Source organism: Haliotis rubra, unplaced genomic scaffold (genome assembly GCF_003918875.1).
Source record: "Haliotis rubra isolate DU_JTF1 unplaced genomic scaffold, ASM391887v1 Scf15, whole genome shotgun sequence".
In the NCBI taxonomy this organism is placed as follows: domain Eukaryota; kingdom Metazoa; phylum Mollusca; class Gastropoda; order Lepetellida; family Haliotidae; genus Haliotis; species Haliotis rubra.
In genome coordinates, this window is record NW_025765447.1 from 2,166,977 (window position 1) to 2,190,453 (window position 23,477).

General features: G+C 39.9%; 2 long non-coding RNA genes across 2 annotated transcripts; one reads left to right on the forward strand and one right to left on the reverse strand.

The window, feature by feature from the left end:
• Window positions 1-320: 320 nt before the first annotated feature.
• LOC124270173 lies at window positions 321-22,004 on the reverse strand. The gene is made up of 3 exons (XR_006896697.1): window positions 21,899-22,004; window positions 3,240-3,247; window positions 321-331 (listed from the first exon to the last, which is right to left on the reverse strand). It is a non-coding gene; the product is annotated as an uncharacterized LOC124270173 (long non-coding RNA).
• LOC124270172 lies at window positions 7,561-19,150 on the forward strand. Its single transcript, XR_006896696.1, has 2 exons — window positions 7,561-7,767; window positions 16,703-19,150. It is a non-coding gene; the product is annotated as an uncharacterized LOC124270172 (long non-coding RNA).
• Window positions 22,005-23,477: the final 1,473 nt, after the last annotated feature.

The following is a 23,477-nucleotide window of genomic DNA, read 5'->3' on the forward strand; positions in this document are numbered from 1 at the left end:
TAGGTATGCTAATTTTTGTCAACAAACAAGGTCGCCAAGATCTAATTTTACAACCGGTCTGCTAGACTAAGGCTTAGTCTCTGAATATATATAATTTTGATAGTAACAAACAAGCCCATTTATATTGAAAAGGAGCCCTAGGGAGACCAGAGATTCAGAACCTGAACCTGAGGAAATCTAGATTTGCTTTATTTAGGGCTTTAGCACTGCAGTGAGGGATTGGCAGTAGGGAAATTAATGTGGTTCTGGGACTGTGAGACAGACTACCGGTCTGCAGTCACGTCTTGGATATGGCCTACAATTAGCCGAGTCATAGTCTGTCTCACAGTCCCTGAACCACATTAATTTCCCTCTGCCAAGCCCTCTCTGCAGTGCTAAAGCCCTAAATAAAGCAAGTCTAGATTTCCTCAGGTTCAGGTTCTGAATCTCTGGTCTCCCTAGGGCTCCTTTTCAATATAAATGGGCTTGTTTGTTACTATCAAAATTATATATATTCAGAGACTAAGCCTTAGTCTAGCTGAGTCACTGTTGTCTGACTTGCTGTATCCTTTAGCCGCTGTTGGATGTGACAAAGCTGCTTGTTCACTCACTATATATAGTGGGCTCATTTGCTGTGGGAGATTCCAATATCTGCACTGGTGGGGGTGTAGCAGACTCTTTCGGTTCAGCTTGACACTGGGTAACTCCCGACACGAGATGATGAACATGTACATATCTCTTGATTTCCTCCACAGCCTACCAGGTAAGTAAGTCGTCCTAGTCTGCGAATCACTACTCCTGGGTCCATTTATTCTTTCCAAGTCTTACACAGCGAGCTTGAACAAACTGATTGACCTGACATTCTCCTAGATGTCTACCTTGTTGCTTTGCCACCTGTGTGTCCTGTTTTTTGCTCTACAGTCTCTGAGGTTTCAACACTGACAGACGTGTTCTAGGTTTGCTCTCTAAGAATAACTCCGCTGGTGTGCACTTGGTGTGCAGCGTGTTCTTGTAACTCTACTCCTAGGCCAAATGTAGAGATAACATCATTATCAGGTAATTTGATACATCAGGCCTTATCATCCATACTGCATATCCTGATCATGTTGAACACCAGTGCTTGTCACCGTCCATTAAACCATGCAGTTAATACTCATGCAGTTAGTCTATGAACATGTGGACACTGTTTCAACAGCGGGGTAAACCTTGTTTGTTTTTAGTAACCTGATACATTCTGTGTCTAGTTCCAGATTGACAAGAATCTCTGGAGGGTGGGAGTTGTCATACCAATTACTGGATAACGCTTTTACTGCTGCTGAGAGATCCTAAAAGATAGGGACTTTTCTAACATTTGGCCTAGGACTAACTCGTCAAGAACGTAGCAAGTCGATATGTTTGGTTGTCAGATGCTCTCCCCTCTCATCTTGAGAAGATAAGATCCGCTTCAAAATCTGAGCAGTGCGCTCTGCCGCACCATTTGAAGCCTGATGATAAGCAGGGACTCTCGTATGTTCACGCCGTTCTGACGCAGAAACTCTGTAAAATATGTTGCAAGAACTGCAGACCGTTGTCCGAGATAATTTCTTATGGAAACCCATATGCTGCAAACAGTGTACATAGTGTATACATTAATAGTTTTCCGTGCAGTAGTTGATGATGCCATGTGATAAACACATTTACTGTGGGAATCGACTACAGCAAGGTAGTGCTGTCCTTCCTTCTCTGCCCACACTCACGTAGGCCAAAGATAATGATGCAGTGGAGCTACAGGAGCTTGATTCTTTAGGCTCAGACAGGTAGTACAGTTTCCAACCAGTCTTTCAATGTCTGAATCTAGACAAGGCCGCCTTAGATAGCCTCTTGCATAAGTCTTGGTGCGCGACATTCCCAGGTGTTCAGCATGTTGTAATTCAGATAACAGTCTCTCCCGTAGTGAAGGCGGATCACCATCGATGTTTCCCCACAAGATACAGCTACTTTCAACTGATTGTTCAAATATTCCAGTAACGAATGGCTTAATTTCTTCGTCCTGATTGGTGAGAGGCCAACCTGAACAAACAAAATCCAGAACTCTTGACATTACTGGATCATTCCTTGTAACTTCTGCTACATCTAATGCAGTAACTGGCAAATCCTCAAACACTGAGAACTGATACATATCTGATTGCCGGAACAACTGGGTTTTTTTACCTAATATTGTGGTAAGGGGCTTGTGATTAGTCACCAGAGTAAACGTCCTCCCAAACAGATACTTGTGAAACTACTTAATTCCAAAGATTATAGCCAATGCCTCTCGTTCAATTTGTGCATAATTCATTTCACTTGCTGACATAGTCTTTGATGCAAATGCAATCGGGTGTTGGGTTTCATCCTGCATCTCATGAGACAGAGATGCACCTATACTCCACAAGATGGAGCATCACACTCTAAACGGGCACGTTTCTGAAGATCATAATATGTCAACAATATGCCACTCATCAGCTGTTTCTTGCAGGCTTCAAATGCCGACTGGCATGTGTTCGACCATAACCTTGGTTCTTTTCCTCTTTCAGTAATTTGTACAGACGTGCCAGTTTTGTTGAAACGTTTTCCAAGATACTACCATAGTAGTTGACTAGACCTAACCATGATCTGAGTTCGCTAACATTACTTGGAGGAGGGGCATCCCTGGTGGCCGAGATCTAATCTTCGGTGGATGCCATCCTTATCCACCTCGAATCCCAGGTAAGTAACACTAGGCACCTTTAACTCGCATTTTGACCTCTTGAGTTGAACACCATAGCTCTCAAGGAGAGTCATGACTTCATGTAGAATACGATCATGGTCAGCCTCACCAATGCCCCTTATCAGGGTATGGTCCAGGTAACACATCACACTCTCAATACCCTGTAAAATTTGGGCCATTGTCTTTTGGAAAATGGCTGGTGCAGTGGCCACTCCATGCATATATCTTGACTTTGTACAACCCACGTGGTGTATTGATAGTTAGGAACACTTGCATTTCAGCGTCTAACTCCAGCTGTTGGTAAGCGAAATCGAACCCGGGTCTTCGGCGTGACGAGCGAACGCTTTAACCACTAGGCCGCCCCACCACCCTCTTGTCTCCTCGGACGATCACAAGAGGTAGTTCTTGCCTCTGTAAACCTCTGTCACATCCACATTTACCTGTCTTCAGAGTATGAACACGATGTCCGCTCAAAACTGTGCAGTGGTAAAAAACTAAAATTTTCTTTGTAAAATGCTTCTGGGGCAATGGAAACAACAGCTCCTGTGTCTATGCCAATTGTGACCCGTGAAGGTCCGGATTAGAATGAAGCTTCAGTAACCCATGCTTGTCGTAAGAGGTGACTAACGTGATCGGGTGGTCAGGCTCGCTGGCTTGGTTGACACATGTCATCGGTTCCCAAATGCGCAGGTCGATGCTCATGATGTTAATCACTGGATTGTCTGGTCCAGACTCGATTATTTACAGACCGCCGCCATATAGCTGGAATATTGCTGAGTGCGGCGTAACACTAAACTCACTCACTATGTCCGTTGTGAGTGAGGTTTGCTCTTAGCAAGATTACCTACTTTCAAACATTTATTACGACTTTAGTCTTGAATTACTGGCAAACAAAGATAAGGTGGACGGCGCAGAGAACGCGTTTACGAGAAGTAGGCGGTGCACGGCAATGAGCAAACCCATTTGGTTTGTGAAAGGTGGAGCAGATGTAGGCTAGTGCACATGTATTGCATGACGATGAAATTGATTCCGCGCGTAGCTCCACACGCCTTGCTCATGACATTCACGTTGGTGGATCAAGTCGCACTGCACTTGATCGCGGACAACCTGGTGCCCCTTCGCTAACAATGGCAAGCGCCAGCGGGCGGCACTCATACATACCAATACGGGTCAGTTATATCCCTGGCCGCCGATCCTATACGTTCCCTTTGCTACACTATACAATATTTATATTTCATCTCCAACATTTATATAAAGCACACTTACATTCATGTGAAACAATTAATTGACTTGTGATGAAGTTTTTATGGAGCAGCATGTAAAATGTGAATGACGAAAAAAAAAAAAATTTAAAAATAAAATAAAAAAATTATGTACAAATCAAGTGCTCTCCCCTCCCCGGCTTGTTATGTACAAAATCAATGACACCTCTTTTCCCCACCCCACCCCTTCCCATTATCTTGAAGCACAAACTTTTACTATCTAAATGTACAAAATTCCTGAACAACCCCACCCGCATCCAACCCCACCCACCCACCCCAGTTCATTTTACAAACCTGATATCTCACACACACACACACACACACACACACACACACACACACACACACACACACACCACCTCCCCAGAACAAAATGGGTAGGAATCAAAAGTTCAACATCAGGACTGGCTAACTTGCCAATCAAACGTTATGTTATCATATAGCGGAAACGTAACCTTTTGAAAGATGAACCTTTCTCACAGCTTTTGGGGCGGACACGTTGCTGAGTTAGTCAAAGCAATGTGGCAACAATTATTTCTTGTGGCAAGTTATAATTCCCAGTTGTGTACCAATTGAAATTCGTTTTCGACATTTGAAAAACAGCATGATTACAGTTAAAGTAATGGCAATAATTCGAAGACCGTTGTCGAAAGTAATAACGCTAGATAAACTAAAGTCTAAAGTCATTAAGAATATTTGCAGAGTGGACCTCAGTTCCGGGCTGAATAGTCTGTCTCACAGTCCCTGGGCCATATTATTTTCCCTATACAGCCTAGCACTCCCTGCAATGCTAATTAAGCAAGTCTAGATTATCCCATCTCTGGTCTCCCTTGGGCTCCTTTTCAATTTAAATGGGTTTGTTTGTTACAATCAAAATTATACATATTCAGAGACTAAGCGTTAGTCTATGCTGAACAGTGGTAGGAGGTCTACATTCCAAATTAATTATTTGCGCCTTGACCGGTCTGTGACCTGGGAGCTGGGAGTAACCAAAATAGATCGGAGTTTCAGGAATGCTGGTAGGGTGAAACAGAGGGCAACAGTCAGAGATGTGTATACGCATGCAATAATGCCGGAGCCATGGCCCAATGCAGATATACAGATGAGTCATCATTGTCGTAATCTTCAAGAGTTCTATTGTCGGAATTTATTGCGTGCTTGGCTAGTTCAGCAGCTTGTTTCAAGGACCGATGAATTGCAATCTAACTCGAACTAATAAACATAACATACTCAATGAAACGCTGATCATAATCAAAACATCATACCAACTCTGTGAGGTTTTTGCAGAATTTTTGTCCTAAAAAATAAACAAGTTGTTTAACAATCTATCATTAAAATATTGACACAGTTCACTATTTGTTACGAGGGAGGAGTGCAGAGAAAGGGACAGCCAGGTGCTCGAGAAGCACGTTCACAGACAAAGTCATTTCTTCATTAACCTGTGCTGTGCCGTCTCCATCCGTTCGCGAGCACCTGGCTGTCCCTTTCTCTGCACTCCTCCCTCGTAACAAATAGTGAACTGTGTCAACATCATACCCACTCACAGAGTGGGTATGATGTTTTGATTATGATCAGCGTTACATTGAGTATTTTATGTTTATTAGTTTTCGAGTTAGATTGCAATTCATCGGTCCGCTTTTGAGCCAAACGGACTATAGACACTGTCCAGCTTTTCAAGGAATGAATAGAGCCGACAAACAAGTAGGACGAGATATTAGTTGCTAGGCGACCATTGCTGGGCAATGTTTGCGTTTGAGTCCATGGCCTCGTTATCTGCTTCATACATTTCAAAGAGAGTGTCACGTTGTGGAGTTATGGCGAGGTACCTTGAACGTTAATTAAATTAGAAGAGTGAACCGACGATGGTAAAGGAAAGGTGTAGACTTTGTAAAGGTTGAATAAAAATGTGTGTGACGTCACAGATATTGAAATTATAAGGAATATGGTATCTTTCTTTCTTGTATACAATAATGCATGGTTTGATATCGCAATAGATTTGTGCTAGATGAAAACCTGGAAAGTCTGATGTTTTGTTGTAGAACTTCGGCTGGAATTAAAAATGGGGACAAACGTTGAGATATTAGATCGTGGATTCCTACATAGAAATCATTGAGACACATTTTTGCTTCAAAAGGCAAGCTCGTGTAATGCAGCATTAGTTGACTACCGAGTGTCGACCTACTAGCTATCCTAACAATGTCCGTGTGGGTATGGTTTTCTACTTGACCTATTAGTTTGTGGTTTTCAATGGCTGCGGTCGCTAACGCATGGAAGCGTTTGGAAGATATAGCGCGATGTGATGCCATGTCTTAGTCGGCCTTTTGAAGTTAGTTATTAACTCTCGGTTTTGTTGTAAAATTGCTGCGGCATGCTCGTGGATTTTGTAGATCGTTTTCTGTAGCTAGGCCAAATGCAGTTTTAGCTGCTGATCCTAAAATATTGAACCAACTCTCTTACGCCTTAGACGTTTTCTCGCAGACGTTTCGGGTATCAGATTCATACTGGAACGCGCATCTGTCCACTCATTTACGAGATCATTCTGTAACTGATTGACATGTGTGTATGCCAGTTTCAAAATGTTGCACGATTGTTATTCTGATTTGTTACATGGTGTCATGAATGTTTTGACTGACTGACTGACTGAGTATGGTTTTACGCCGCTTTTAGCAATATTCCAGCAATATCACGACGGGGGACACCAGAAATGCATGGGCTTCACAAATTGTACCCATGTGGGGAATCGAACCCGGGCCTTGGGCGTGACGAGCGAACGCTTTAACCACTAGGCTACCCCACCGCCCCATGAATGTTTTGAAGTTAACTGTTGGCATCAGTATGGGTCCACTTGTTCCGTGCATTGTCCATAACGCCGACTCTTTCGAAGATAGTGCCGTCGTGGCTTACGTAGTCTGTGATACAGACCCTGAAACAATTATAGCCAAGAAATACCATGCAAGTCTAGAATATGTGACAAGTCTAGAATATGTGACAAGTCTAGATTTCCACACTTTCAAGCCTCTGGGCTCCTTTTCATTTTTTATATTTTAACTTCTTTTTTCTGCAAGATATGTTCATTTCAGAGACTAGTTGTTACAGTGTAGTCGTGGTTGTATGCTGTATGCTTCCCTGGCGGAGATTTCGGAGACCATGCACTTACACAAACTGGATATCTCCCAATACAACACGAGTTGGAGTACATTTAGAAATATTCAAACACGTTTTAAAGAATAAACTTTGAACTTTCTCAATATCTCCTCTGTAAGTGAAACCCCAAATTCCCGAACCATATAGATCTAGGCCTAATAATATTGGCATCACTTTTGTATCATTTTTTTTGTGGGAGAGGGGACATATTTGTCCTTCTGGTATCCATTGGATTAATAAAGCTGAGGTGATTTGAGTGATGCTTGTTATACGTTTGATTTTGTATAGGCCTACTCTGTGTTTAGTCACTGCAGAAAGGGTACATTACCTTCTGGCACTATATATGGTTAAATCTCAGTAGTATTCAGCTACGCATGTCCATTCTTCCTTTGATACACGACACCGACCGCATGGTATTTAACATATGCTATTTGCGTATGGCAATAAGCCAGCATTCTGCACCTCAAAGACGTATATATACAGGTTTGGAAGCAACCCCTAGTCTCTCTCTCTCTGGCGTGGGACGCGCCACAGCATGTATCTGCTGATTGCTGCGCGCTGGGCATGTTGGGTAATTCGTGGGCCAGCAGAGGGAAGACACCATTGTGGTGATACTCTACAGATTACAGCGTGCAGGTAGCATTTCATGAATCAAGGGTAAGAATCATCATTACTTAGACGACTAGTATATGTGCAAGTCACCAGTATCTTGTTTCAGTGGTTTAACTTATATCTTTTGCTAAAATTCCTTTTGAAATGCTGGCCATTTGTGACTCGTGGTGGCGACCTCGAAAACAATATGGTTGACCCGCCCAGTCAGCAAAATTGTAGACACACAGTATGGCTTATTTGAGCTTCAATTCACGAAGTTGAGGATAAAGAAAGGGAAAAAAAGTCCATGGCTAGAGTGCAGTTTACCGGTGCATTAACTGCCCTCCGCGGAGCAATTATCCCACTAAAAAAATAGGCACACTGTCTCGCTATTATGTATCGCTGCCCGCTTCACGCTCCAGTGCTCTCCTCTAAATGGCTCATTTCCACTTACCCAACTTACTGGGTGGGTTAAAAGATATTAACTGTTACGGGTCAGTGATTCCTAAGGAAATTGTTACCCCTGCTTTGGTTGTGACATAAGGTCACCCAGCACTCCAATCAGGATCAAGCAGAGCAGTCACATGACCACTGGTGAACATATTTCACAAGATAAACTAAGTGAACTTTATTCATATCACTGCTACAAATTGAATTTTAATTGAGTGAACTATTCCAACGACAAGTATTAATAAGGTAAATAAGTGCCTAAGGGATCCTTAGGGTAAGGGTATGGCACCCTTTACGATCACTTGGGTTAGAGTTAGGTACCCTTTATGATCCTTTGGGTTATTGGGATTTACATGGAGTCTTATATTTGAGGGGCCCTGGGACTGATATTCTTAATTTTCAGGTGTCCTGGACAACAAAATGGGGTCCCAGACACTTAAATATTATTATTAATACTGTTATTGTATATTGTGTATCATGATCATCACATTGTTACAGTAATTAAATTGCTAATTATGCCATAACCCAGCTAGGAGCAAACTCAGTGGTAACTTATTGTCACTTGATTGGATTTATTTTTTAAACTAGTTGGACTTTTTCTGAGTCCCTGTGGACGTGCTAATAAATTTTGTTGTGTCCATCGTCAATTTTTATGGGTCCTGTTAATCCCTGAGGTTAGGTACCTTTACTATCCTTAGGGTTTAGGGTATGGCACCCTTTGCGATCCTTAGGGTTAGGTACCCTTTACGATCCTTAGGTTTAGGGTTAGGTACCCTTTACGATCCTTTGGGTTAGAGTTAGGTACCCTTGTAGTTATACGACCCTTACGGTTGAGGGTATGGCACCCTTTACAATCCTTAGGTTAGGTACCCTTTACGATCCTTAGGTTTAGGGTATGGCACCCTTTACAATCCTTTGGGTTAGGGTTAGGTACCCTTAGACCAAATAAAAAGAATGTTGTGGTTCTGATTACACCTCTTTAAAATTTAAAGAACAAATCAACTTTGTTTTGTACTCTTTTTGTACTCCTCCAATGCTTTACTAACTGCCGAATTACCTTTGTAAATACATATGGTGCTGAGGACAACCCAAAAGGTAGTACAAGAAACTTATAAAACTTTCTAACCGTGCCTTCCTTCCATGCAAATCCCAAAAACTGAGTATGATCTTCAAGTATATCTAAATGATGGTAGGCAGAATGAATATCGAATTTAACAATCCAATCATTTTTCTGTATATATAACAAAGCTGTCCTCCAGTCTTCATATTTGACCGATTCCTTCCATATATGTGTATTCACCACCGAGAGATCCAGGATCAATCTCTTTTTACCTGAAGACTGAGCGAAACAGAGGGGTTTACGACTGTAGGTTTTGAGAGCATTCAACAACCAAACCTTTTTCGTACCAAATCAGCTATAGCCCCGCTACAAAATCTTTATGCATTATTGCTGACTTATTGTTTAAATCCATATCAGGTGGAGTAGAATAAAGGGAATCTTGTAACCATTTTCTAGAATGTCAAGCACAAAGTTGGAGCAACCTATATTTCTCCAAAATTGTACACTGTCCTTTAATCTATTCTTCACTATGATTTCGGGCATGGCCCTGCTCGTATTCAAAATAATCATGAGTCAGTAGCGATCTGACCTACTTCATCAAAAACACCATACTTAACTTTGGTGTGCTCACTAGTATTGTCATCCACTCCCTGAAGTGCGCCCCGCTGTGGATGATTGCTGCTGTCCGCTTGTAAAGGGACAATGACGTCGCCAGTGTTCAAAGCTTCCACACGAGAAACATGCCCCGCTGGAAGAACTCCTCGAAGGGCTGATTGACGCTAGGTACAGATTCAGCAGAAGTAACAGTAGCAGAAGCTGCACGACCACCTCGAGGCCTGCTGTAGGGACTCCGTGTGAAACGCGCGCATTCCTTGCCTTGAATTTCCGAAAAGCTTTACTCTCAGCCCTTGAAATTCGCTTGTCGTCGTCTGAGTCAGATGCGAGACCTCGGGAAACATAATTTTTCACAGTTTCCCATCCACCATCAGAAGTGTCGGCAATCCTTATCAGTTTATTACGCTGCTGCTGAATCACGTAGTACTTCTGTATCTACCAGATCTGAGGTAATCCAACTTATTGTATTCAAGAGCAAACTTAATCTGCTCCAAGCTATCCAAAGTCTCAGAATTGAAACTATGTTGAATTTTATTACCTTCTTTTTCCAAACTATGTCCTTAGCAGCCTTCAACCATTGAGTTCTTTAGGCGTCTTTAGAAATTAAGCCACGAAAACTCTCCAATCTATTTTCCACAGACTTAGCAATTTCTGCTTTAGATTGGTCCAACTTCAACCAAATCTCGTCTAGTTTGTCAGAGATAGGTTTGTTTTGATCCATGTTATAACTGATAGGATAATACTAGACTCGAGCGCACCGCAACTGAGAATGCACTTCAAACTCCCGCCTTTCCTTATAAACCCATAACAGAGCCATCTAGCGGACATTCTTACATCAACAAGTAGTACTTTCCTACGCAAGGAGAAAATAATTTCAATCTTATTCGTTCCTCAAACGAAAGAAATTATATTTCATGGAACCCATTTAAGAAACGAACACTTCATTTTGAAATAATTGTGTAGAAAAGAGTTTAATTGTCGACTTTTAAAAATGTTCTTGTCTCTAAACATTGGTATTTAGGGAACATCACACAAACTAAATGATGTATTTGAAATTAGACATACATGGTTCTGGGCAAAAAAGATAGGTGACTTTTGAAGATCTCGACTGGATCTTTTCTTTGATATTCATGACAGTTATTTGGGGTTTTTTTATCACCAGAATATTTTCTACAGTAAGGAAGAAGAGAATGTGTCTGTAATACTTCTATTTCATACTAATCAATGTAATGGAGGAGTATTGCTTTCATCGTAACGTATATTACTTGTCTTAGGTGCTTTTGGGGAAACTCGAAGTATTTACTCTGAGTTTCATTTTAAATGTGTAATTGGTACGCAACAATTATTTTTCAATGCGTAATTGGAAATTTTCTATGCGTATTTTACCCGGATACGCAGCTAATCTGGGCCTCTGACTCCTGCATTGCCTGAACATCATAGAGATGTCACACTAGAAGGAAGATGGACTACTACATCTGATGGGCGTCGCTTTCTTGGTGTTGAAGACAGAGACGGTAACAAGTTGCTAGTGTTGTCTGCGGAGGAAACACTCTCGTTACAGTACTTGCAGCAAGCTGATGTCCTCTTCATGGGTGGAACTTTCTATTCGTGCCCAAAACTTTGGCATCAGTTGTACGTGATTCATTACTAGGGTTTGTGACAGCGTCCAAAGAGAATGAGGACTTTTCTGACCTGTTTCGGTCTGCTGTAGCCCTTCCTTTCTCACCTCCTGATTTTGTCGAAGACACCTGGTTGGAGGCCATGAACCAAGCAACAGACATCCGAGGCTGTGAGGCATTTAAAGAACCACTAAACTTTGTTTTTTGTTACTCTTTTAACCATTACATATGAAAGATTTGTGGTTAGTCTTATGCGGAACACCAAATTTATTCTTTAAAAACTTGTGGTTAATTAATACCGAGCGATTAAAAGTGGCCAAAAAGTCGCCTGCTTCCCTCTCGCCCGCCAACGAAACCACAGACAGGTTACGTAGCTCTGTCGCCAGAGCACTGCAGTGACGTCATATGAGGAACGATTTTCAGTTAGTTGTATAGAAAGTGTGCAGCACGCTCATCATTTTGATGATTTTCGACATGAACGGCGACATGCCGAATCGTTGCTTTGTCGTCAATTGCTCTCCTAGGGTCGGGTGATGGTGTCACCATGCACAGATTTCCACAGGACCCGCAGTTCGTGCTAAATGGGTTATGTTTGAGTGAGTGCTGAAGCGGCGTTGTGGAAGCCTGAAGCGATATCTTACTTGTGTTCAGATGGCTTCACGGAAGTTAAAGAATCAAAACTACTTACTAGTTATAGTAAAATATGTATATGATTGATGACCATAAAGATTTTCCATAACACAACTTGTAACATAACGATTTCTTCCTCGGAAGTGAGGTTGTGGTCGAAGTAACAATAATATTGTAAATAGTATTATATTGACACCCACCTCGCTGCCAGGAGAGAAATTGTTATGTTATCGCTATGTCATGCAAAATCCTATTGGCCATCAATAAAATAGATATATTTTACTACCAGTAGAAAAGTAGTTTTGATTTTGCTCTTCGGTGAAAACAAACCTAAATAGCATTTATCCTCAGACTGGCGAATGTTCCCGACAGAGTGCCGCCATTTTGAAAATCGTAAAGTCTGTTAGAATTAATGAGATTATAGTTTGTTTTCATCAAGTTAGAAAATCAAAACTACTTTCTACTCGTGAGTTAAATATGTATTGGAATCATAACCAAAAGGATTTTGCATGACACAACTTATAACATAACGATTTCTTCCGCGAGGCGAGGTGGGGGTCGAAGTCACAATACTAGCGCCATAAATTTCTTGCTACATTCACATGGTTAATGTCCACTCACCAGTATGTAGATACTAGTCAATGTGCGTCTTTATATTTGGTCTTATAATCCTAATTAGTTTATTATCATACTTTTATGCATTTTGAAACTAAATAAAAAGCTGGACGATCTGCTGATACTTATAGTGAATTAATAACAACTGTAATATCTAGACATTTTATAGTTTGCCAATGTGAATCATAATTCGCACACACACCCTAGTGTATGTTGTCTGTCTCATTACACTTCACGCAGCGAAAACAATGATTCTGTTGAATGCTACGACAAATGAATAAAAACAAAATGCAAATATTAAAATTAAAACAGATTAAAGTTATAGGAACAATATCAGGCCATTACCTTGTTTGAGGAATGTATCCATCAATATCCACAAAACTGTTCCAAATGATGTGTCTTTTAACAGTTTAATATACGAAAAAGTGATAAATCTTTTCAGGTATTGGTGTGTAGTCTCATTGGTCACCCAAGATAGCACACCTGGCAACTAATTGCATAATGTCCGCCTTTCATTAAAAACAGTAATTTAGTTAGCCAATAATGGGCAATCAATCAATGTATTGGCGGTTAATCCTTTGAAAGAAGGACGTTGTTTTTACGCAGACACTGACACGGCAGAGTGTATTCAGTATAGATTAGTAAATCTACATACATAAACACTACCTTTTGACAAATTCGCTGTGTAAGATAAAAGTAATTAATCAATCAGCATGTTATCGGTTAATCCTTTGATCGATGTTTATAATGTTGAATATTTACTCCAGACACAAGAAATGCCAAATGGGAACCTTTGTCGGGTAATCTAAGTGTGTTACCACTAATTATACCTGTTATAAATTCATTAACTGACCATCAAGTGAATGATGACAAATAACATGTGTAGTTTATACCACCTAACACGGGTTACAACAAGGGAGTATTAATTGCTGTATTGCATGTGAAAACTTATGGGCCGACACTGTTTTGAGAATACAAACAGATTTTTACATGACATGATTAAATATCGAGGTAAAAACACAGAAATGGGATCAATTTGGATCAGTCATTATACAAATAGGGCCTAACGACACCAATCAATTGTGACAGAAGCGTCTATGAAAACAAGTTGTAACTTCGGAAACAAGGCAAAGCAGGAGACAAAATTAAATGCCAGTAGATTGTGAGAACATATAGCTTTCATTTTCCACAACAATTGTCACGATTTCAGGTTTATACAAGCCTGTAAACAAGATAATTTACCCCCTAAAATGTAGATGAATTCTGCATCGGCCTTCAAAGCTATTCCTCATATGATGTCACAGAGTCGCGCCGCTCTGATTGGTTGAAATTTCGTTCGGGGGTGAGAATTGTGCACTGTTGTCAAAAAGGTCGATTTAAGTCAATTAAAGGTCGAAATGAGTAGTTTTAATGACGGGGTTTCATTTATAACGATGCCAGTTAGTGGTTTATGTATTTTTACCCCCTAGGGTTTATGTGACCTTTAAGGACTACGTTCAGTCCCTCCTGGATTCTGCAATTCCGCGGTTGCAGAATAAATCACAGAAATTACCCTTTGATGCATAAAAACGTCTGGTTCCCGGAAAACGCATTTTCATGCAGAATTTGCCATTTTTCTGCTGCGGAATTTACTTATTTTGAAAGTTGAATCAAGATTGACTATCAACCAAATGAAAAATAGGGGTAAAAGTAAAAAAGTATGATCAATTTCACAAAAACAAACAGACATTTGTTATAATGATATATTCAAAATATTCACGAATAAAGATTATTATTCATAAGGTATTTTGAGCACCTTTCAATAATATTATATGAATTTGACACTGCAATTATGTTCACAAAATCAATCTTTTTAAAGATTGAAATTAATTCATTTGTTTGTTTTTTCAAGTTGTTTACTGAGGAATGTTTTGCAGAATTTTGAATAATGGGATACAGAATTTACTTAAATTTGCTGCGGAATTCTTAAAAATTCAGCTTGGAATCCAGGAGGGTCTGAGTGTGGGTGGATGACGCATGTTTCCACCATCGATGTGTGGAACCATTCTGAGACAGACGGCCCAAAACAAATGACCATCTTGAAAGTTTTCATCAGTTTTTGTAAATATACTTAAACTCCTCCACAACAATGACCTATGTAATTAGCTGAATAAATATTGTATGCACATAGTACAGCTATAATTGTTTATAAATGTTGGTGGAACAGTCTACCTGATGGAGGGGAGAGAGAGCTAGTAATTAAAAAAACTCTCTACTGGAACAGGTTGTGTTTTGGACGGGTAGTCGAACTGGGAGTAGTCATAATGGGAATGAACCCATAATTACGTCACTAATTAACAAAGTCAGTAATCCAGCAAAAGCGTGTTCGAGCCCCAGCAGCGCTAATTAATCTGAAAAAGTGCGCCTGGTAAAGTGCACTACTACCAAGTCCTTAGTTACTTTGGTCAGATGAAGGATCTATTTATTTTGTATTTGCTTACAAATTTGTGTGGAATATTGATGTATTTAGATAGTTTCACTTGCGATAGTCATGACATTTTGTGTCAAATAAAAATATTCAGTAGCAACATCCATATTCATTTTGGGCTTTTATTAGGGGTGACTATTGAGGGAGAAACATACTTTTGCGGTAGCGATAGCCTATTGCAACATACTTTTGCGATAGCGATAGTCTATTGCAACATACTTTTACGATAGCAATAGTCTATTTCCACCAACCTTTGCAATATTGCAAGAGCTTTTTCTCCTTGAATTGTCTCATTTGAAGTCATTTCCTAACTAAATGTATAGTTTATATGAAATGTAATCAAGTTGAAATAGTTTCAGTCTCTTCTAATGACTGACAAGAAACTTGAAACCCAGATCAAGTAAACAGTGAACACATATACTCAATGAAGCTGCAAGTCTGCACCCAAACATCTTGTATTTTGCCCAGCGCATTTATCAGCAGAAGTCAATTACTAAACAACTGATAGTCACACATACTATCGATGCATAGATAGGTTTTCGTTTCTACCATCGATTAATTGCTATCGGCGACTCAACAATTGCAATCCATGTATAGTTCGATGCATCATTACAGTCCTAGTTTTTATCACAATTTCCAACACATCCACTGAACCATATTTTTCAGAAATAATTAATTTTAAAATTTCCGTTTGTTTGTTGTAGTGATAAAGATTTTTTTGTTTAAAACTTTTGCGCTTAAAACTTACAAACAAAAACGTAAATTTGTTCTTAACACCATTCCCCGATGTATCAGTAGTCCTGTCATTTTCGTATTTTCAAAAAAATATTTGTCTTATTTGGATACATTGAGTTTAAGAAAACAATAAATAAAAATATTTATCTTACCTTCATGTAAAATGCTTAATTTCATTGGTCAGTGATGCTTTAACAACTTTCCGTGTCACCCTCCCAGGAGGGTAACCACCAGACTCTTAGCGGAGATGCTGTATTGCTAACAATCATAATATGAAGCATCCAGTGCACAGAGTTTGAAAACCGTTTGATTAGTAGTTTTTGAGTTCACTATGTACACATTTATTTTACTGACTTTCATTGCTTTATTTAAACTATTTTATACATTGCATTGTTTGCACATTCAACTTAAACATAATTAACCTTTTTTATCACAGAATATGTTTAATTGATTTGAAAAACCCAGTCGAGAGGCAGACGCCATTTTGTTTACATGTCGTATAGTTGGTAGTGTGCTTATTGATCTTCCAAATAAAATAAAATGATATTTTGTACATCGAACATGGCTGTAAGATAAGTATGTTGTAAACCTCACCGTCGGGTAATACGGTCTGATGTACGTCTTTGTGTAGCAGTGGTAGTACTTACAGGCTCGGGTGACAATGCTACAAAGATGCGTACATCAGACATTATTACCCTCAGGAGAAGTATACAACAGAAAATGTGTATACTATCCTAATTATTGAGATCATAATAGGAAGTGTTTGTGTGCAATATTTGTTTATATTTATTATGTCTGTTGTCTCTTTAGATGCTCCAGACTCCTTGGCCTGTGGCAAAGAGAAAGGCAAATGGTCATAGAAAGAAAAGTCACAGTTTTGCAGTTAAACAAGTTGATCATGTTGCTGCAGACCACTCCAATTCAACTAGCAGCACACCAGGTCCACCTACTAGCTCCACCTATCAATCATATTCCTTATTATCCTGGGATATTACGACCTTCCAGCTATCAGCATCATGACCTTTGCCATTGAGAGGATGATTGAGAGATTTGTTCAACCATCTGATCATGAACCTAGCCAAGCCATGAGATTGAATTTGATCATCAATCAATGTTTGAAACCAACTTTATACATCCATGGCAAAGAAATAAATTCTGATCATTTGGACCGGTTTTCCACACTATCGTCCTGTGAAAGACATCCAGAAGTTACAGTCCAAACTGGAGTGATAGGACAATTGCAAGGGACACTTTGAGGCTCAGTACATATCCATGGTGCCCTCGGGTGTTTTCAAGAGTTCAAGTTGTGTCTCTGCTGTTGGGTACCGGGAAGCTATCCATGCCATCAGAGGAGACATTGCATACGAGTCAACAATATGTTCAACTAATTACTGTCGACTGGTTCAATCAAAGAGGAGATGCAAACACTGTGACCTGTACAGAAATACTCTGACGAAGTAAGGATTTACGTTAAAAGCCTACACTGTGTCAACATTTTCTCTGAAGAAAACAGCCACAATACTACGAACAACATTCGTTTTGTTAAAACTATTAAAATGTTAAAAAATGAAATGTGATCAATTCAAGCAGACGTTGACCGACTTAAAACGGGTGCTTGATCAAAACAAAAGGACTTGTTAAGCTGCAGTGACAACGAAGAACTCCTAGAACTTGTGGAAAAGTACACACATGATGTCGAGAGACGTTATCCAGATGAACCTTCTGCTCAAAGGCTCTTCTGGGACCAACAGCTAAAGTATGCTAAACTCAAAAACATCAGCGATGATGTGGCACCCTATGATGGTAAAGTGGTGTTTGTCAGAAAGGTTACAGTGTAGCCAGATATTCTGGATTCATTGCTCTTCCAATAACTCGTACCCTATTTGACTATTCACATGTCTTTCCGAGTACTTGTGGCTTTCAGGAAAAATTTACTGAACATCTGATAGAACAGGCAGAAAACTGAAATGTACAAGGAAGAATGGAAATGATGGGATCGTCAGAAGGACTGGTTTATGACAACAAAAGTAGTGAGTTAGTTGGAGCTGAACAAAACCGGGAATGACATCAGAAAATCTGCTAAGTGACAGTGCAAAATCCATTCTTGTTGTTGTTCTGGCGAGAGGTCACAACATCAGCGATTTACAGGACGCGAATTCCTGCGTCCTAAACGCATAAAAATGGACAATGGAGGCAACAAAATATATTAGTGCATCCACAGGCATGCAGAAAAAGTCCAAATACTTTTTGTTTAAAATTCCAATCATGTAAAAATAACATATAATAATAATAATAATGTACAAAATATATATAGCGCCTTATTTGATGTGCAGCTACATCACTCAAGGCGCTTAACAGTCAAATTGGTGGCTATTGAGCTTATTCACACTTGAACAGATAGGTCTTAATGTTCTTTTTGAAGTTGGTGATTGATGTTTCTGTTCTGAGACCGACTGGGAGACTATTCCATAGGGTACTTGCTGTCTTGTGGAAGCACCTCTCTCCATACCTAGCTGTGTGTTTTCTAGGTACTGTGAGAAGAGAGGCTGACTCAGACTGTAGAGATCGAGTCGGATTATACGGTGTGATGAGATCCTGTAGGTATGCTGGAGCAGTTCCATGCAGGGCCTTGAAGGTGTAAGTTAATATTTTATACTGACAACGGAGGTGTACTGGTAGCCAGTGCAGGGCTTGGCGAACTTCCGTCACGTGTTCCCATGTCCTGGAACGGGTGATTAGTCTCACAGAGGCATTCTGGACTCTCTGTAGTCTGCGCATGAGAGACTTGGGTATTCCTGCAATTAGTGCATTCCCATAGTCCAGGCGTGATGTAACCAGAGAATGGACCAGCTTCTTACAGGTTTCTTCATCAATGTATTTTCTTATCTTACTGATGTTTCTGATCTGGTAGAAACATGATCTAGAGACAGCATTTACTTGTCTTTCCATAGTAAGGAATTTGTCTAAATAAACACCGAGGTTCTTCACTTCATCAGTGGTGTGGATGTTGTGGGTACCAACATGGAGTTCCAGATCACGGTGAACATGAATTAGCTACTAGCTGGGTTATGGTATTATTTACAATTTAATTACTGTAACAATTAATATAATGATCATGATACACAATACACTAACAGTATTAATAATATTATTTAAATGTCTGGGACCCCTTTATTGTTGTCCAGGACCCCTGAAAATGAAGAGTACGTGTCCCAGGGACCCTCAAATACAGGACTCAAGGTAAATCCCTGCTACATCTTTGAAGTGTCCATTTTTCTGTCTGGTTACTGATGGAATAACTTCAGCTATTCCCTCCTATATGGGAAACTGAGAATACTAACAATTGAATGCGGATTAAAGCCATTGTTTATTACGTGTGATGGGGCAACCCCAAACAGGAATTTCTTCAAACTACATCATGATGAAAATTTGCAAAATACCTTTTGGGCTTTAAACCCATATTTGTTTCCCACCAGAAAAACTGTTCTTCACATCTTATGTCCCACACTTATTGGAAACATCAAGAAACTGTTTCTCAAATGCTGGAGCACATAATTTGGCAGAAAATCTTTGGAAGAGTTAGAAATGCATTTCATGGGCTATATAATTCGCTTGTATAAAATCTTGTGGAGACACCATTATTTTCCATATGTCACAAATTATTATATGTCTTTGCGCTGCTCTATGTCCTATCTGGATGAGAAGACAGACGGCCACCTTAGTTTATGTTTATGACGTCATGTCACAGTTGCTGTACACATGGTGTCACATCATCTTGGTGGACCTCGGCTAAGTCTGAGCTCATTGAGTCCAGCGATATGTAAACAGTTTGTTGTTGTCTGTTTCACAATTCTTGATACACTCAGAACAAAATTAATTAATTAAATAATTATATTAAGATGGCGATGTTAATGTACAATCACTAACGGTTTGTTTACACTCACTTCACTATTTTCTTACCTGATCATGCAAGGTTCCAAACAACAAATGACAAAATGTCTGAAAATGACCTCAACAAGTTTTATCTATATTCAGAAAGAAAAACGAAATCACCTGAATCATGAATGTTTACACGACTACGTGAACGGCACACACCACATCAGTGTCTGTAACGACATGTGCTCCGTCTTTGTACACCAATACTACATTGACTCCAGTGAGCACTACGTGACACCAGGAAATCCAACACGCGCTGATGTTCCCAGCATCACGCCATGTCGGCCGCTCTCATCCCATTACACGACTACGTGAACGGCACACAGCACATCAGTGTCTGTAACGACATGTGCTCCGTCTGTGTACACCAATACTACACTGACTTCAGTGAGCACTACGTGACTCCAGGAAATCCAACACTCGCTGATGTTCCCAGCATCTCGCCATATCGGCCGCTCTCATCCCATTACACGACTACGTGAACGGCACACAGCACATCAGTGTCTTTAACGACATGTGCTCCGTCTTTGTACACCAATACTACACTGACTTCAGTGAGCACCACGGGCACCAGGAGATCAAACACTTGCTGATGTTCCCAGCATCTCGCCATGTCGGACGCTCTCAGCCCGTTCCTGGTGTTGATGTCCACCATGTTCAAGGACACGATCAACTTCAGTCTTCAGGTGTCCCCAACAGGCCAAGTGAAGGATGATGTTACCTGTTCCCAGAAGGAAGGGTGACCTGCTCTGATATTCTCTACTGTTGATGTTGGCATGACCAACTAAACAATCTCCAGGGCCCCGTTCCTCAAAGCGATCGTAGCGCTACGACTGTCTATGTTAAAGTATGGGAGTTACGATCATCTTAGCGCTACGATCACTTTGTGGAACGGGGCCCAGGTGTTCTCCGAAGTGAAGGATGTTGTTACTGTACTTGTCCACCACAGAGGCCCTATTACTCATTAGGAGCTCCACCACATCTCTGTGTCCCTACCATGCCGCCGCCATCAACGGTGTCTGGATCCCCCATCCTCCTCTAGTGTTGGCGTGACAAGTCCCCCAGTCCTGTGTCTCCCTATCAAACTCGATCACTTGGTCACATTCGTCCATTAAAAATTTCTGGCAGTGCTCTCTTAATGCCTCACTGTGTAGTTTTTCAGTTTGCCAGACATGAATTAAGCCCTGTACATTAACCCCAGAAACAGAATAGATGTAAATAACAACTGACCCTTGGGGAATGTAACATTAAGGTTCTGAGTTCACATATAAATGATATTATAGTGTTAAATATAAATAAATTATCTTCTCAGTTTAGCCAAATACACTATGGCATGTGTAGGATTATTAAACCCTCTTTATTAATGGAACTCATCCATGAACTTCTTCTTTTGTGAAATGTGAATACTGTGCCATGATATATGTAGGTTTATGAAACCCTCTTTATTGATGGAACTCATCCATGACCTTCTTCTTTTGTGATATATGAATACTGTGCCATGGTATATGTAGGATTATTAAACCTTCTTTATTAATGGAATTCATCCATGACCTTCTTTTGTGAAATATGAATACTGTGCCATGGTATATGTAGGATTATTAAACCCTCTTTATTAATGGAATTCATCCATGACCTTCTTTTGTGAAATATGAATACTGTGCCATGGTATATGTAGGATTATTAAACCCTCTTTAATAATGGAATTCATCCATGACCTTCTTTTGTGAAATATGAATACTGTGCCATGGCATGTGTAGGATTATTAAACCCTCTTTATTAATGGAACTCATCCATGACCTTCTTTGTGAAATATGAATACTGTGCCATGGCATGTGTAGGATTATTAAACCCTCTTTATTAATGGAACTCATCCATGACCTTCTTTTGTGAAATATGAATACTGTGCCATGGTATATGTAGGATTATTAAACCCTCTTTATTAATGGAATTCATCCATGACCTTCTTTTGTGAAATATGAATACTGTGCCATGGTATATGTAGGATTATTAAACCTTTATTAATGCAGGAATACATTTTGCAAAGCAATGATGAAATAGATATGATTTAACTCTATATTATTGTACCATATAGACATGTTGGACAGGTAAAAGTATTGAAGCTTCATCCAAGTTTCTTTTCTTTTTTTATCCTTCTCTCTCTCTCTCTCTCTCTCTCTCTCTCTCTCTCTCTCTCTCTCTCTCTCTCTCTCTCCTCTCCCCAGCATGTAATGCATGTTGGGATATAGTCACATGTAATGCGAGGGGGATATAGTCGGCCTCGTCCGTCTGTCCATAATCATTTTGTTTCAACAGCATAACTAAAAAAACGTTCAATATTTTTCAACAAAAACTGGTAGATATATCAAACAGAACCTAAGGTGTTGCCTTTAGCTATTTGCAGATTTTTCCCGGTTTCCATGGAAACGATTCACACTTTGTCTCAAAAGGGAGGGGTGGGCTTTTTCCGGAACACAACTCGATAACCGATCAATATCTTTCTTCAAGACTTGGTAGATTTATCAGACATAAGCTAAAGTGGTGCCTTTTGCTATTTGCAGATTTTTGGCATTTTTATTTTTATTGGTTTCCATGGAAACGATTTGGACTTCAAGTATCAAAAATCAAGTTGGACTTTAAGTAACTGTCAGTTGATTTGTTCTTTAAAACTTGGGGGCCAGGGGGATTTGTCATCTTCTGATTTTTCCTTAGAAGTTACACAGTGTATTAATCACAGATTGTGAAGGGTGAATGTTTCATTATCAAGATTGTGTATTAATTAAGCAACTAATATTTACTAAAACTGTAGTTCCAGGATACGTCAAGGTCAAACCCTTGAATGACACCTACTGAGACAATGACTGTGTCAGAAAACTTTCATTAACATCACATTCTTTAATCTCTTTCCTCATCCCACAGCAACTGATATTCAGTGTATTTAAGTCCTCTGTAAGACCAGTGATTGTTTGCCTTTATCAAACAGATCATCAATAGTCTGATTTAGTTGAGATTTCACCATCCGTCGCAAATCAACTACTGTCTGATTCAGTTGCAGCTGTAAATAAAGGATGTCTTTGGTCAACTTGCCACTTTGTTTTCCAAGATTCTTTCTGAAAGTGTCTTTTTCACTTTGAACATGCCTCAGCTCTTGCATTATTGCTTTCAGTTTTGTCTTTGTGGTTTGTACATTGGCTTTCAGGCTTTGAACTTCATCGAGCACATGTCCGCTGATAATATTCCCGATATAGTCTTCTTTCAGGATGTCGGTAGTTGCATGTTCGACTAGATGCTTTATTAGGGGAGGAACGAGTGTTCCGGTCAGTTTTCAACTCTTTAAAGTCGTTAATCATTTGAGTCTTAGTGTTACCAGCTGTAAGTTTCCATGCATTAATCTCCCCTTCCATCAGTCAAAGCTGCCAAACTGGCATCAGCTTGTATGTCGCTGACACCAAACAACACAAGACTGAGGAATATAACCATCTGTATTGTGCAAGTGAACTGTGTAGCACGCTTCTAGGAAGACTAATGCCTCTACCGATAAGTGTTTGGCAGAATGCCAGCTGGTGTCCTCCCATTTGTTAGACAAAAAACAACACATGTTTTTGCTGAATGCACAGCTAAGGAATTACCTGTTACCTTACATAGATAATGG